Source organism: Pleurodeles waltl, chromosome 5 (assembly GCF_031143425.1).
Source record: "Pleurodeles waltl isolate 20211129_DDA chromosome 5, aPleWal1.hap1.20221129, whole genome shotgun sequence".
Taxonomy (NCBI): Eukaryota; Metazoa; Chordata; class Amphibia; order Caudata; family Salamandridae; genus Pleurodeles; species Pleurodeles waltl.
In genome coordinates, this window is record NC_090444.1 from 792,678,020 (window position 1) to 792,691,459 (window position 13,440).

Sequence of the window (13,440 nt, forward strand, 5' to 3'; positions counted from 1 at the left end):
AGTCCTCAATGCATCAAACTTTACATTTAATTATTGTTATTATTGATTGACACTTGCACCGTGCACTCACTGCCATCAGTATGTCATAGCAGCACATTTGCAGCAGCAGATGGTATGTGTGCCTTTCCAAACCTTTCCATCACAGATTGGAGTTTATTTCTGCTCTGTGGGGGCGCGTGGTCCGTAATCCGTGTCCTGCAGTTGTAATGACGTGTCAGACCGAACGCCACTACCAAATTTCTTTCATATTTTCTCCATTTGGCAGCCGCAGCAGGGGTGGGGTTCTTTATGGTTCTCCTCTGTCTGCAATTCCGCAGACAAAACATCAGAACCTTAAGTGCAGTGAGAGCAAGGAAGAACGAAAGGTGTGTAAATAGAAATGGGAAAGAAGGAATATTGAATGGAAGGACGGGTGGAAGGAAGAGTGAAAGGTATGAAGGGTGATAGAAAAGATGGATGATGAGTGGGTGGATGAGTGAGTGGGTGAAAGGATGAGTACATGGATCGCTGGACGGAGACAGGTGAAAGGATGGCAGAGTGTGGATGGATGGATACATGGGTAAGTCAAGGGTCGGATGTATTGGTGGCTGGATGGATTGATGCATGCATTGATAATGGATGTGTGAATTTGAATGGATGGATGGAAGGGGGAAGATTGAATGATGGATGGAAGGATGAATGGACGACAGAATGTAACGTGTGCTTTTTAAGTTATTTGCGTAACCTAAGTGCATACATAAACCACTATTTAAAAGGTGGGGAAAGCGCAGCAAAGAACAATGAAAGATATTGCAAGGATTCCATACTGAGTGTGTTGCATAAAAAGGGTTTAAGGTGACCATGTAATATACCAATGGGTTTAGAAAGTGCCACCGAAAACTTTATAATTTATAGGTTATGTATTCCAATCGCGATACCATATAACAAGTTATGGAGACCCTGCTGCAGGGATCTGAGCATAACCTGTGGCCTGCAGGCTACAGTCTGTTAGTTTACTTGGTGGGCTAAGGCACTTGCTGCGGAGATCTGTAACCTGATAACTAGTGTCCCAATCTCGGTAATCTTGTACAGGCTGGGTTTTGTTTGCCAAAAAGTATTGTGTGTGGGGTTGTTTTTCTCTTTCTGAAATGTGCTTAGTGGTAATTTCACAGGTTTTCTATTTAATTACCATTGTATGCAACAAGATTTACCAGATGCCGAATTGCACCCGTTAAAACCACCTGCTATTTCAATCAAATTCTCCATCTATTAAAAACAGGTGGAAAATGTGTGTGAGAAAGAGCTGGGAATCCTTCAAAAAAACGTGGTAAACGACCCACTAATTCCAGGTTGTACAGATTATTCCTCATTGATGGCCTCTAATTTGTGATGACTGGAATGTATGGGCGTCAAGGGCTTGACGTTGGACTCATGAGTCCTCAATTTTTTAGTAGGACTGACTGAGATATGGACAACCTTTTCCCTAGCCACAGTACCATCCAAGGTAAGGGTTTCACTAGAAAACTGGTGCCTTCCTGAATGAAACAGGAAGAAAAAAGGAACAAAGGCAGAAATAAACCTTCCGATCAGATAGGAACTGCAGGCTGACGTCAGAATGAAATGATAGGGCATTCCCAGGAAGATGGTCCAAGAGTGCTGAAAGTAAAACCTCGAGGAAGGGAACATATTAACGGAAGAGGCAGTGAATGAGACATAAAAGACACCGAAGGCATTGCAGAGTATCTTCCTTATGAATTGTGCTGCTTAAGTTTTCTTCAGACCAGAGGCTATCCCAGGATGTCTTCTGTCACCATCTTGGATTGGGAGGAACGGGAAGGGAAGTAGTACAACGCCCATTTGGATAGTTTCATAGAAAAGAAAGACTCCTGTTCTTTTCCTGTTAAGGAGATGACATGGACGCCACACGGAACTCACGAGGGAACCTAAGTATTGACGGCCTATTCTGACTACGCCCTACAGGAGGCTGACAGACGCCATGCTCCATAAAAGCACAGTTTGTAACAAATGCGAACCGTCCCACGGGAAACCAGGGCACTACGGGTGGGTAACGCGGGAACCGCGGGTCTCAAGTGTTCATGCACAGGACCTCAATTGTTTCTCGTGAGCGGACATGGCAGAGGAATGGTGGGTGACACCATTCGTGTTCTGTTGCATCAGGACTATTATCTCCCCACTAATCAGTCCAACCCAAACTGATGGCATGAGTGTCAGCAGCAGAGGCTTGGCCTCTAGTTTATCAATGGCAGATCCCAGCCGCAGTATGATAGCAGAGAGGTTTAATGTACCAGTTGCACAAAACCGCAATCAATCTGCTTTTTGCGTGTTTCAGTTACAGAAAGACTGTAAGGTCGTTACATCTACTGAAAGATAGAGTTTGACGGTTGATAAATCTGTAATACGTGGTATAACTAAGGCAGTACACATAAATATCATTAATAGGGCATAATATAGCTTTTTGAGACATTTTGCTCATTGTTTGGAAAATAGATATGTAGTGAATGAGTAGCAGCATCATTAAAGTGTATTTGTGACGTCAGCCGGTGTAAGACACCCAAATCTAGCGGCAGATGTAAGCGTCTTCTTCAAAGTGAAACGGTCAGTTATGACAGGGGATGACAGTGAATCGAAGATAGCTGGCCCTCGTGACTTCCATGTATCCATTTTTTTTATAGCATGATGCCCTCATCAAAGGCCGTCACAGTACATATGTCACTCGGTGAGGTTCAAGTCGAGTATGGAAATCATACAAGAGCACTTACGTATTCCGATTGAATTAGAACTTGAGCCACAAAAACCTAACCACAAATCGGGGCAGATAGTGCAGTTTAGTTCGCTGCTTGGTAGTTTTAGGACTCCCCAGAAATATATATTTTGAGAAAAGGCAGCTCTTCATATTTTGAGCCACCCAGAAGTCATCAACGCCTGTTTGTTGTTCTGTGTACTCTCCCAGTATAACACTTCAATTGTATGCTAAGTTGCATCGCAGATGCTGTGTAAAATTGGTGCTGCCCTGCCACTGGACCAAAAATACATCGGGACCCTATTTCTTTCTCTTCTCTATTCATGATTATTTAAATGAATAAAATGAAGTAGTAACTTCATTACTTGGGACATTAACTCTTTTGTTGATGCAAAAAATTCTTCACTTGTGAGCTTCTTCTGATGTATTGTAATAGATGGCAGATTTCACCAATGTCACCATTGTATTGCTGGCACCCCAGGGGTAAACTGAAGTGTCAGCTGCCACAGATCTCAAGGGGGGGGGGCCAGGGGGGCAGAAGGACAGAAGGGTGGTGGGTTTGAAAAAAAAACCAAAAAAAAACGTACTTTTACCACAATGCTGCCGTCTGCTGCTGCCTCACTTGCCACTCCTCTTCCCTCAAAGTAGTGTCCTAGCATTCACTGGGACACCAGCACAGGCTCCCCAGCAATCCTGGCGCTGCTTTCATGCTAAACCTAGCATGAAAGCGGCATCAGGATTGGTCTGAACGGCATGGACTGCTGCTCAGACACAACCCTGGAGTCTCTGCAGTTTCTTCCGGCTGTTCTCAGGCTGGAGAAACCTAAGTGCGCATGTGTGTTTGACTGGCCTGAGACTTAGGTGCAGTCTCTCCTCCTCCCCACCTTGCATGAACCAGCCCTTCCTGCCCCTCCATTCACATGCTGGCTGAGCCAGCAGCAGAAAAGTAAAACAATAGTGAACTAATGTTTTATTTTTCTGCTGCTGTCTCATTCTGGGGGGGGACTGTGGGGGGTGCGGGTGACGCTCCTTCGCTATTGCGAAGGAGCCACCCCTGGTAAATTGAAAAGGTGAGGAGATGGTGGATCATAACTAACCATTTCTAAAGTGGCAATTTCTTGAACTATATGAATAGTCCACATATTTCACTTTATGCTAGTATCTATTTTTAAAATTTAGGGAGCCGACGGGGACCTTGTGAAGCACTTTCTTGCTTTAGATACAATACCTAAGCACTCACATTATCTGTCATATGAATACACAACGAGTCTGACATAGAAGAGTAGCATGGTGTCTTTTTCTGAGAGGAGACAGATATGTTGCGTAGTAACAATTAGTCTTAATTTAATTGCTGACACAAAGTGTTACAGTTCTCTGTATCATAATAGCTAGTAAGTCGTATTTACTGTGTGCACAGAGAGAAACGTTACATGCCAAATACAAAAGGCAAAAGAGAAGACTTGCATGTGTGATGCACACGGAGGCAGCCCCTCCTCAATCCACCAGTCTAACAATAGATGTATTTGATAATCTTGCAAATACAAAAATCACATTACAGAAATAAAGAACAGCACAATATAATCATCACAAAATTCGTGACATAGAGACTTCTAAAAATTGAAAAAGAAACGACGAACATGAGCTTGATATAAGCAAAAATATTACACGTTAGGTAAACAGTTACAGATAGGAGTACTTACTCGGCTAATAGCAGTTTAAACGTACTTTATAACAGCATAGTATTCCACAGGGGTTCTTATTATTAAAAGCGTTGAAGGGGTGGACACGCCAGTTCAGAAATAAATCTGTTTCAGAACTGATAATGAGAATTTGAAAGATCTTGGGTATTTCAGACATGGTGTAAAGCAAGGGGTTGTGGCATTAGACTGAGAGGTCTCAAAATCATTGCTACTCCTATTTAAAGTTATGGTTTATGGCATCATCCTCGACTTAGAGGTTCACCATCAGGCTCCCTATTATCAGTAATAAAATGAATTGCACTTTCCACGTGGAGCTCATTCACAGATATCAGCTCTAGATCTGCAAAGTCAGTAACTACAGAGCCACCAGCATCGTTCACCTGCCCGAACTCATCCCATTTTTCAATTTACATTTTTTGCAGGCCAGTGGCGCACTTTACATATTTCGATCACAGCACTGTGAGATTTTTTTCCCCTTCAATAGGATATCCCCTATATCAGTGATTCCCAACCTGTGGTCCCTGGACCCCTGGGTGTCCGCAAAGCCTCCTCAAGGGGTCCACGACTGCTTAGAAAATTAAATAATATTAACAGATTAAATTCCCAGCTTTCAGTAATGACTCAGGAGGGGTTCCCCGGATTCCAATAATGACTCAGTAGCGGTCCCCAGGTTCCAGCATTGATAAAGTGGGGCTCCACAGATGTCAAAAGGTTGGGAGCCACTACTCTATATGTTGCCTTCAGCAGGATGCATTGGATCTCCTCAGCTAAACAGCTTACGCTATTACAGGTGCCGGTTCTTCACTGATGTCCAGATTGCAGGGGCATAGCTTGGTCAGGTGGGGGGTTGATGAGTGAACTTTAGATTTCCCAACAATCACATTGCTGTATCTTGTGAAAATACATTATATGAGAAACGGCATGAGGGGGGGTTTAAGGGGCGGTGTGTTAGAAATACTTAAAACACAATATTTTTCAATCTAACCAACAATTTGTAAGACCTCAAAACAGAGACATGAGAGGGAGTGTATGTCCTTGTTTTTTTATGTTTGTGAAATCCCAGGTGAAATCTGACAGACACCTCATTATACCCAACTGATAGCGTTTGTACCCAACTATTTACTACATAAAACATTTTTAGAGGGAATGCAACACCCCAAACACCCCCGCGCGAAGCTACACCCCTGCCAGATTGTCAGTCGACTCCGATAGTCTCACATTACAAGGCAACAAAAATCACAGCTGTCTCGCCTTATGTGATGTGCACAGCGAGCACTGGCCAACGCCATCCTCTGGGTAAATTACAAAGGTGTGGCCATGGCTCAACTCAGCTTTAAGTGATATAAATACAGGTAAAAACTGTAATAAAAATCACTTCACAAAAATAAAACAGCAAAATATCTTTTTGAAATTCTGTGGGCTAAAACAGCTTGATTGATCTTTAAATAATACAGAGAGTTAAGGGCAGTGAACAGGTCTTAATTTGTGAAAAAAGTGCTAATCCCAAAGGTTTTTCTCAGAACCCTGCATAGGGTGCTGATGAATGTTGGGATTGGAAAATTGCAGGGTTGCCTAGTCTTGTTTCCACCTCTTGCCCTTTTCTTCCGTCACCATCACCATACCTTGTCTGTTTCCACCTCACGCCTCCTTCTTCCGTCACCATACCTTCTCTGCTCCTTTATTTCACTATTTCAGGTTCTTTTTTACCCTGTCTTTCCCCATTTGTCGCTGTTTTTTTCTCTTTCTCCTTGTGTTCCTTTCCTCCGTTTGTATTTTTCTCTCTCTTCCTCTGGCTCTGATGAGGAAAAGTAAGCAAGGGTCCCAAAATGTGTGCCAGAGGGTCCCCCCCACCTGCATCCACCGGTTTAAATGAAACACTGGTAGTGTAAATACATACACCCTTAGTCATCGACCCCAAAACTTCGTGCACCTGTCCCTCCAAGACCACCCAGGCCGTTTGGGAACGAAAAAGACCCCCAAAAGTGGCAGAGGCTACATTGTAGACTCTACGTTGAACATTGAAACTACCCCCACCCCCGCAGCTGCTGTACTCCCTATATACTAATGATGTGTTTCAGTCACTTATTGTCCAATTACTTTATGCCAGTTTTGCATTTAATATATTTTTTTCACAGTATAAACATGTTCCACTTAACAATGTGCATTATGATATGTTTGTAATTGGGAAAACCCCCTGATTTAAAATTTTGCAGCACAGACGTAATAAAAGCTGACAAAAGATCAAGAGTATGTATACCCTATATAAGTCTTGAATTTCCCACATCATCACTTGCACATCACATACGTGCACATCTTGCACCTAATGCTGCCCACATCCTGCATCATTACCCACGTCTTTAGCTAATACCATTTCTTATAAACTGTCTGTGCCACGCAGCGCTATCTATGTGCACTCAGACCGCGCCTATCCCATCACCTTACCATAAAGGCACAGTAACACGAAATGTTGCATCACTTCTGCCCTATACCACCACCTAACAACAACACCAGACACACCACGCGCCACCTAGACGTCATACATTCAATTCCCACCAAAACTAATGGCCCCTAACTATATATGGCCTTTAAACACACTACGCATCTCATGATCACACTTGCAACACCAGTGCTTTCTATTTACTGGATTCCAATTATTTATTTTAACTAAACCTAGCTTTCACATAAGCTTGCCTGAAGTTGTCTTTGTATTGCAACTTGGGTAACATGTCCGTACCACAAGATGGGGCAACAATAAACTGCAGGTAACAATCCTCCTTCAGTCTCCGCTGTAGCAAGTGTATCTGTCCGCCTGCCAGTCCCTGTGCTCAAATGCAGGTCCGGATGGAGGCATGATGGGAAGTATTTAGTGAACCTAATGTTCTCACTGAAAATGAGTTTAACAAAAACAATTAATAAATGGAGCTTCTTGGGAATACAAAAAACATTTTAAATGTCTTGTGCTACTAGTCACACATTTCTCAGAGGGTTAAGACAAAGGCTGTGTGTGGCACCAGGGTAACCCTTCGATCCCAGATTCTGGCCCGCTGCTAGGGTATGCTTTTGTGACCAACTCTCTGTGTCATTGTAACTTCCTCTTCCCCCCTCTGTATTTGACCTTATGTGTGTCTGAGGGAAACTTGAAGGAACTTTGCCTAAGCTCTGCTTGTTATGTGCTTATTCGTAAAGCCTGAAAAATGTTTTTCGCTACGCAAAAGTGAAAGCGATTCGGTTTGTGAGTTTTTGTCGCAAAAATGAGTTTCATTGAAAATATCATACTCATTAAGGTCGTGCAACATGGAGATGATAGCTATAACGGGCAAGACTGAATCTAACATGAATAGCTGTACTCCATTGGCATTCTTTCTTACATTTTGTAGTACACTTTGTCCTTTTTTTTTAAACTGTTTTTATTGCGTTTTAAAGGTTGAAACCAACAAGAACATACAATGCAGTGCAGGTTATAGCAAGACAGTACATCTTCATTGTATGACAGTACCAAAGGGGCCGTATTGAACAGAGTCCAAGCCATGAGAGAGTCACAACCACTACACCAACATTACCCTCCATCCCGCCATCCCAACCCAAATCATCATGAGACCAGACATTAAACAGCGTATGGAGGTGGGAACGTGTTGAAACCATAGTTGGCCGTCACCTGCTCAGTAGACGCGATGTGTATCCCCAACCCCCTCATCCTCCGCACTACTTTTAGAGTTTATGTCCTCCACACTAGTAAACTGTTCCAATAAGATTCCCCAAACCGCCTCATCAGCGAGTGCCCTCTCATCCCTTTGTGTCAAGCGCATATGCTGCTCCTCAGCTGCCCCCACTCCATTAAATCCCGTATCCAATTCGAGATCATCGGGATCCAGGAGCTCATTCAACCACCTGCTACCCTGTGCTTGGCCAGCACCAGAGCTAGCTGTGACAATTTATATGGAATGCTCCGACCACGCGGCTTCTGCACCACTCCCAAGAGACAGGTCATCGGCGTCGCCTCCAACCCCAGTCCCGTGGCCTCCTCAATTGTCGCTGCCACTTCCTGCCAAAAGTCATATACTGTCCTGCAAGTTCAGACCAGGTGTAGGCAGGAAGCACCAAACGTACCACACCTAGGGCAGAATGCTCTATGGCCCGGGTCAATCTTGTTTAGTCGACTGGGTGTGAGATACGTTCTATGTACAAAGTTAAAATGCAACAACTTGAACCTATTGTTACACAACACCGTACGCACCAAAAACAAAGCCAAATCCCAATCAGCATCCACCATGGGTTCTCCCAGATCATACTCCCATGTCCTGCTTCCCACACTTATCACACCTGGTTGATCCTCTCGGAGGGCTTTATAAAACCGGGTAATCAAGTGCATCCCCTCACCCCAGTTAATCAGACCGTTCAGCACCAAAGAGGGCCCAGGGCCTACCGGAAAACCACTCCAGATCTCATGTGCCACACTCTCTATTTTCACATATTGCAGGAATTGACCAGGGCCCAGATTAAACAAATCTTGAGCCTCAGTAAAAGAGAGAAACTCTCCATTGGGTTAAAGATCCCCAGCCACCTTGCATCCTCCTAGTCTCCAAGCCTCTACAGACATCAACTTCTCCATATCCCGAAATGGGGTCAAGTCCCATAACTTCAACTCTCTATCTAAAGGGGCTCGCCGGAGTACATGTTTAACTACCTGCTCCCAAATCCCAGCAGTGGTCTTGATCAAGTAGGGTGCAGCAGGGTCAGATCTACCCCCGACATCAATATATGCACCAATGACTGCCCATCGCACATTCCTGCAAACAACCTCTTCTCCCAGTTATCAGTATCCGTCATCCACTTGGAAGCATATTGCAAGTGTGCTGCATAATAGTAGTGTCCAATGTTAGGAATTGCCAACCCACTCCCCTCAAGATCCCTCCGTAACACCGACAGAGCCACCCTACTTCATCGCCCAGCCCATACCAAAGAGATCAACAGACTATCCAAACGACGAAAGAGCCGGGCAGCCAACGGAAACAGAGAGTTTTGGACCAAGTATAAACACAGTGGCAAGAACACCATCTTTGCCACAGTGGCCCTGCCCATCACAGAAAGGGGTAATCTGTTCGAAAATTAAACCGAACGTTCCAGGCCGGCAACTACTCGCTTGACATTGTGTTTATCATGCGCAACCATAGAGTGAGTGACCCATATACCCAGATACCGGAAGCTCTCAACCTCCCATCTGAGTCCTGCTCTAGGTAAATCAGCCTGCAGAACCCCACTAAGGGACCCTAAGGGGTACAGGAGCGATTTTTTCCTATTGACTTTGAGACCAGAGACAACCCCAAAAACATCCAACCTCTGCAGCAGCATCTGCACCGAAACATGAGGTTCCCGTAAATAAACCAATGCACCATCTGCATACAGGGAAACTACATGTGTTGACCGTTCCACCTGGATCTCCCACGATTCCAGCTCCTCTTGAAGCCAGATCGCTAGTGGCTACACCGCCAGAGCAAATAGGAGAGGTGATAGCGGGCATCCCCGCCTCATGCCCCTGACGATCTCCCAGGCGTCCAATAGCTCTCCCCCTACCCGTACTTGTGCAGTGGGAGCAGTATACAGTAACTACACCCAAGTGCAGAAACCGGGGCCAAATCCATGCCCTGCAAGACCTCTAAAAGATAACCCCACTCAACAGTGTCAAAGGCTTTTTCCAAATCCAAGGACACTAGCGCCAATTCAGTCTCCACATCTTCGGTCTCGTGCAGAACATGTGCCTAACAGCGCAAGTTATATGACGTACTATGACTAGGAATAAACCCTATGATCCTCATGTACTAGACCCTGGATCACCCCGCGCAGCTGGGTGGCTAAAATCTTACAAAGTATCTTGACATCGCTATTTAACATGGTAAGCGGGCGACACGAGGAGGGGTCACCAGGGTCCCCTCCCGGGTTAAACATCGAGCACACAATACCTTGATGCATTGTGTCTGGCAACATACCACACACTTGAGCTTCCTCAAAGACCTCCAGGAGCTTCTCCCTCAGAGACAAGGAAAACATGTGATACAACTCAACAGAAAACCATCACCACCTGGGGACTTGGACTTAGTTGTCGCAGCCACTGCCTCACTCACCTCCTCTACAGTAATAGAAGTCTCAAGTGCATCCCTACTCTCCAAGTCCAAGCGTGGGAGCCGCATCCGCTTCAGAACCCACCCCCACCCCACACCCTCCTTGGGTTGTACAGCACCAGCCCTCGACACCCTTTGGAGATGCTCAGCCAATTCCCGTAGAATGTCCGTGCGCTTCATGAGCATTACGCCACTAGCGTTCCTAATGTGCAAAATAGGAAGAGCCACCACCTCCCGTTTCAGAATCCACGCCAAAAGTTTGCCAGATTTATCTCCCTCCCGATGCAGTCGCTGCCTATAACCTCTAAGTGTGCCCCGGCTCAAGGTATCCCAACAACTATTAACCTCCTTCCGTAACCTGAGTTCCTCCCATTCAGCCTTTCTCGTGTCTGGTAACCGCTGCTGCCAGTCCCCCAATTTCTCCTCCAGTTCTGTAAGTTCCCGCTCCAATTGTCTGCGTACCCCGCACGCTACACCTATACACTCCCCTGTATGACTGCCTTCATAGTCTCCCACTCCAGGCCCCTAGACAGTGTGGTGTTCCAATTCAATTCCATGTACTGTTTGATGGCTTCACCCACCCTTTCCCGACATCCCACATCAGTAAAGAAGTCCGCAGGCAAACGCCAACTACCTGCTAGACTGGTGGCGGCTGCCCCCCATTGTAATTGCATCCGCACTGGTGCATGATCAGATAAGAACCTGCCCATATTTGTAACATCCAGCACCTGCGAGCTGTTGAGACCACCCAACAGAAACCTGTCCAATCGAGTATGCGTATTATGCGTTCTGGAATGACAGCTCCCTCCAACTGTCCAATAACCCCAAATGTGTTGTCACTTCCGTGAGAGATTTCACCATCAAAGGCTTAGTCCCCAGCTTCGGTGGAAGACAATCCAGTTCACTGTGGAGTACACAATTGTAGCCCCCCACCCAGACAAAAGGCCCATCCACACTGTCCCCCAAAATCTCAGGTATTCTGGTATAAAAGGAGTGATCATCAGTATTAGGCGCATACATATTGAGGATAACGATAGGTGAGTCATCCAACATACCTTCAACCAGAACATATCGACCCTCGACATCTACTTCACTGTATATGTGGGTGAATAGAACCCTTGAGCCACCCAGATAGACACACCCTGCGCATAAGAGGATTAGGAGGATGAAAACATTTGACTCCGCCACCTCTTGTTCAGTTTTTGTGCTTCCTTCTCAGTTATATGCCTTTTCCTGAAGATAGGCAATATGAACTTATGGCTCTTTAGAAAGGAATGTACCCTATAGCGCTTGGTGTAGCTCTTCAACCCCCTGATATTCCAGGTCAACATATTAATTTGACGACCCATAGTGATACTGGACTGCCCTCCCTCCCAACCCATCACCTCCCCCTGTGTCCTAACCCACCATGGTAAGACAAAGAAAATATATATTGCACATCTCACCCTTATACCTGCACTGTTGAATAAACTTCAAACATTGACAAACTTGACCAATCAAACCTCCCAAACCCCTAACCCCCACCCCGGATATACAGCAAAACAACCATAACAAACCATACTGCAAGTCCACATCATAGATGCTGCCAGGACAACAGCCTAAACCCCAACTTTCCATGTCTAAAGTCCTACCACAACTGTGGAGTGACCACCCCCCACCCCGGCATTGATCCACTGATTGCCTAAGTACCACCCCAATCTTAGTTCACTAAGTATCAGAGGCCCGCCCAATGACCAATACAGTCCAATTCTTAAGTGAGGCCCTGTCAGGCCCTGAACCAAAATATAGCTGCATCTCTCCGCCAGAGAGGTACTTTCACTGTTGACACAAACCCCACAAGCAAGGGTGCAACGGCACCCTGAATCATGAAGGTCATAGTCAGACTTGCGCAGGGACCCCCCGGCTCCTCGCCACGGCTCCACATCCAGACCCCCGGCCAAACCAGCAGGCACTACCCCCATTGTTCCATCCTGTTGTATCTCAACTCTGCGAGTAGAATCAACAGCCGGACCGCTAGTCCCAGCATCTTCCAGCCGACCAGCTTCATGTGACCTCCAGTCCGGACTCTCCGCTCCAGAGGCCCGAAGAGAGACCTCCCCAGTCCCTTCCAGCCTCCCAGGGGCCTCCTTATCCCACATCTCCAGCCATCTCCACACCTCCTTCGGTCGATCGAAGAAGTGTGATCTCCCACCTGAAAGCACCTTTAAGCGTGCCGGATTCAGAAGCATATATCTAATGTTCATGGTGCAGAGGTTTGCCTTGACCTCCATAAATCTCTTTCGAGAACTCTGCACCTTGTTTGTGTAATCAGGATAAATGGATATTTTGCAGTTCTCATATATTGCCTTGTCGGACTCACGGGCGGCCCGCAACACACAGTCGCGATCCTTATAGTTCAGAAGACTGGCAATATTAGCCCTGGGTGGCGAGCCTGGCCGGGGAGGCGCAATAAGGGCCCTGTGAGCACGTTCCACTACAAATACCCTGGAAAGCCCAGTCGGCTGCAGCACATCTCGGATCCAGCTCTTGACAAATGCTTCCGCAGCGGAGCCCTCCGCGCACTCAAGGAAACCCAGCAGTCTGACATTATTGCGCCCGGATCTTCCCTCTGGGTCCTCCAACCTTGCCTCCAGCCGTCCGACTGTGGAATTTGCCTGCACCATTTGTTTCCGCAGGGCCCCCACCTCTGTTTGTAGCTCCACAATAGAGCCCTCTGCCACCTTGACCTTATCAGACACCTTCCAGAGGTCCGCCCGAAGCAGGTTAACCTGCACTGCCACAGGCTCTATCTTACCCTCCAGTGCCACCCCAGAGCCCTGATGGCTGCAAGAAGCTCTGCACGTGAAGGCTCCTCGGGATTCGCTGACAGCCTCATATCATCTCC

General features: G+C 46.2%; 1 protein-coding gene across 3 annotated transcripts in view; it reads left to right on the top strand.

Moving 5' to 3' along the window:
- NCOA7 (nuclear receptor coactivator 7) overlaps positions 1-13,440 on the top strand; it is a 934,107-nt gene that overhangs the window by 163,329 nt on the left and 757,338 nt on the right. The window lies entirely within an intron of this gene.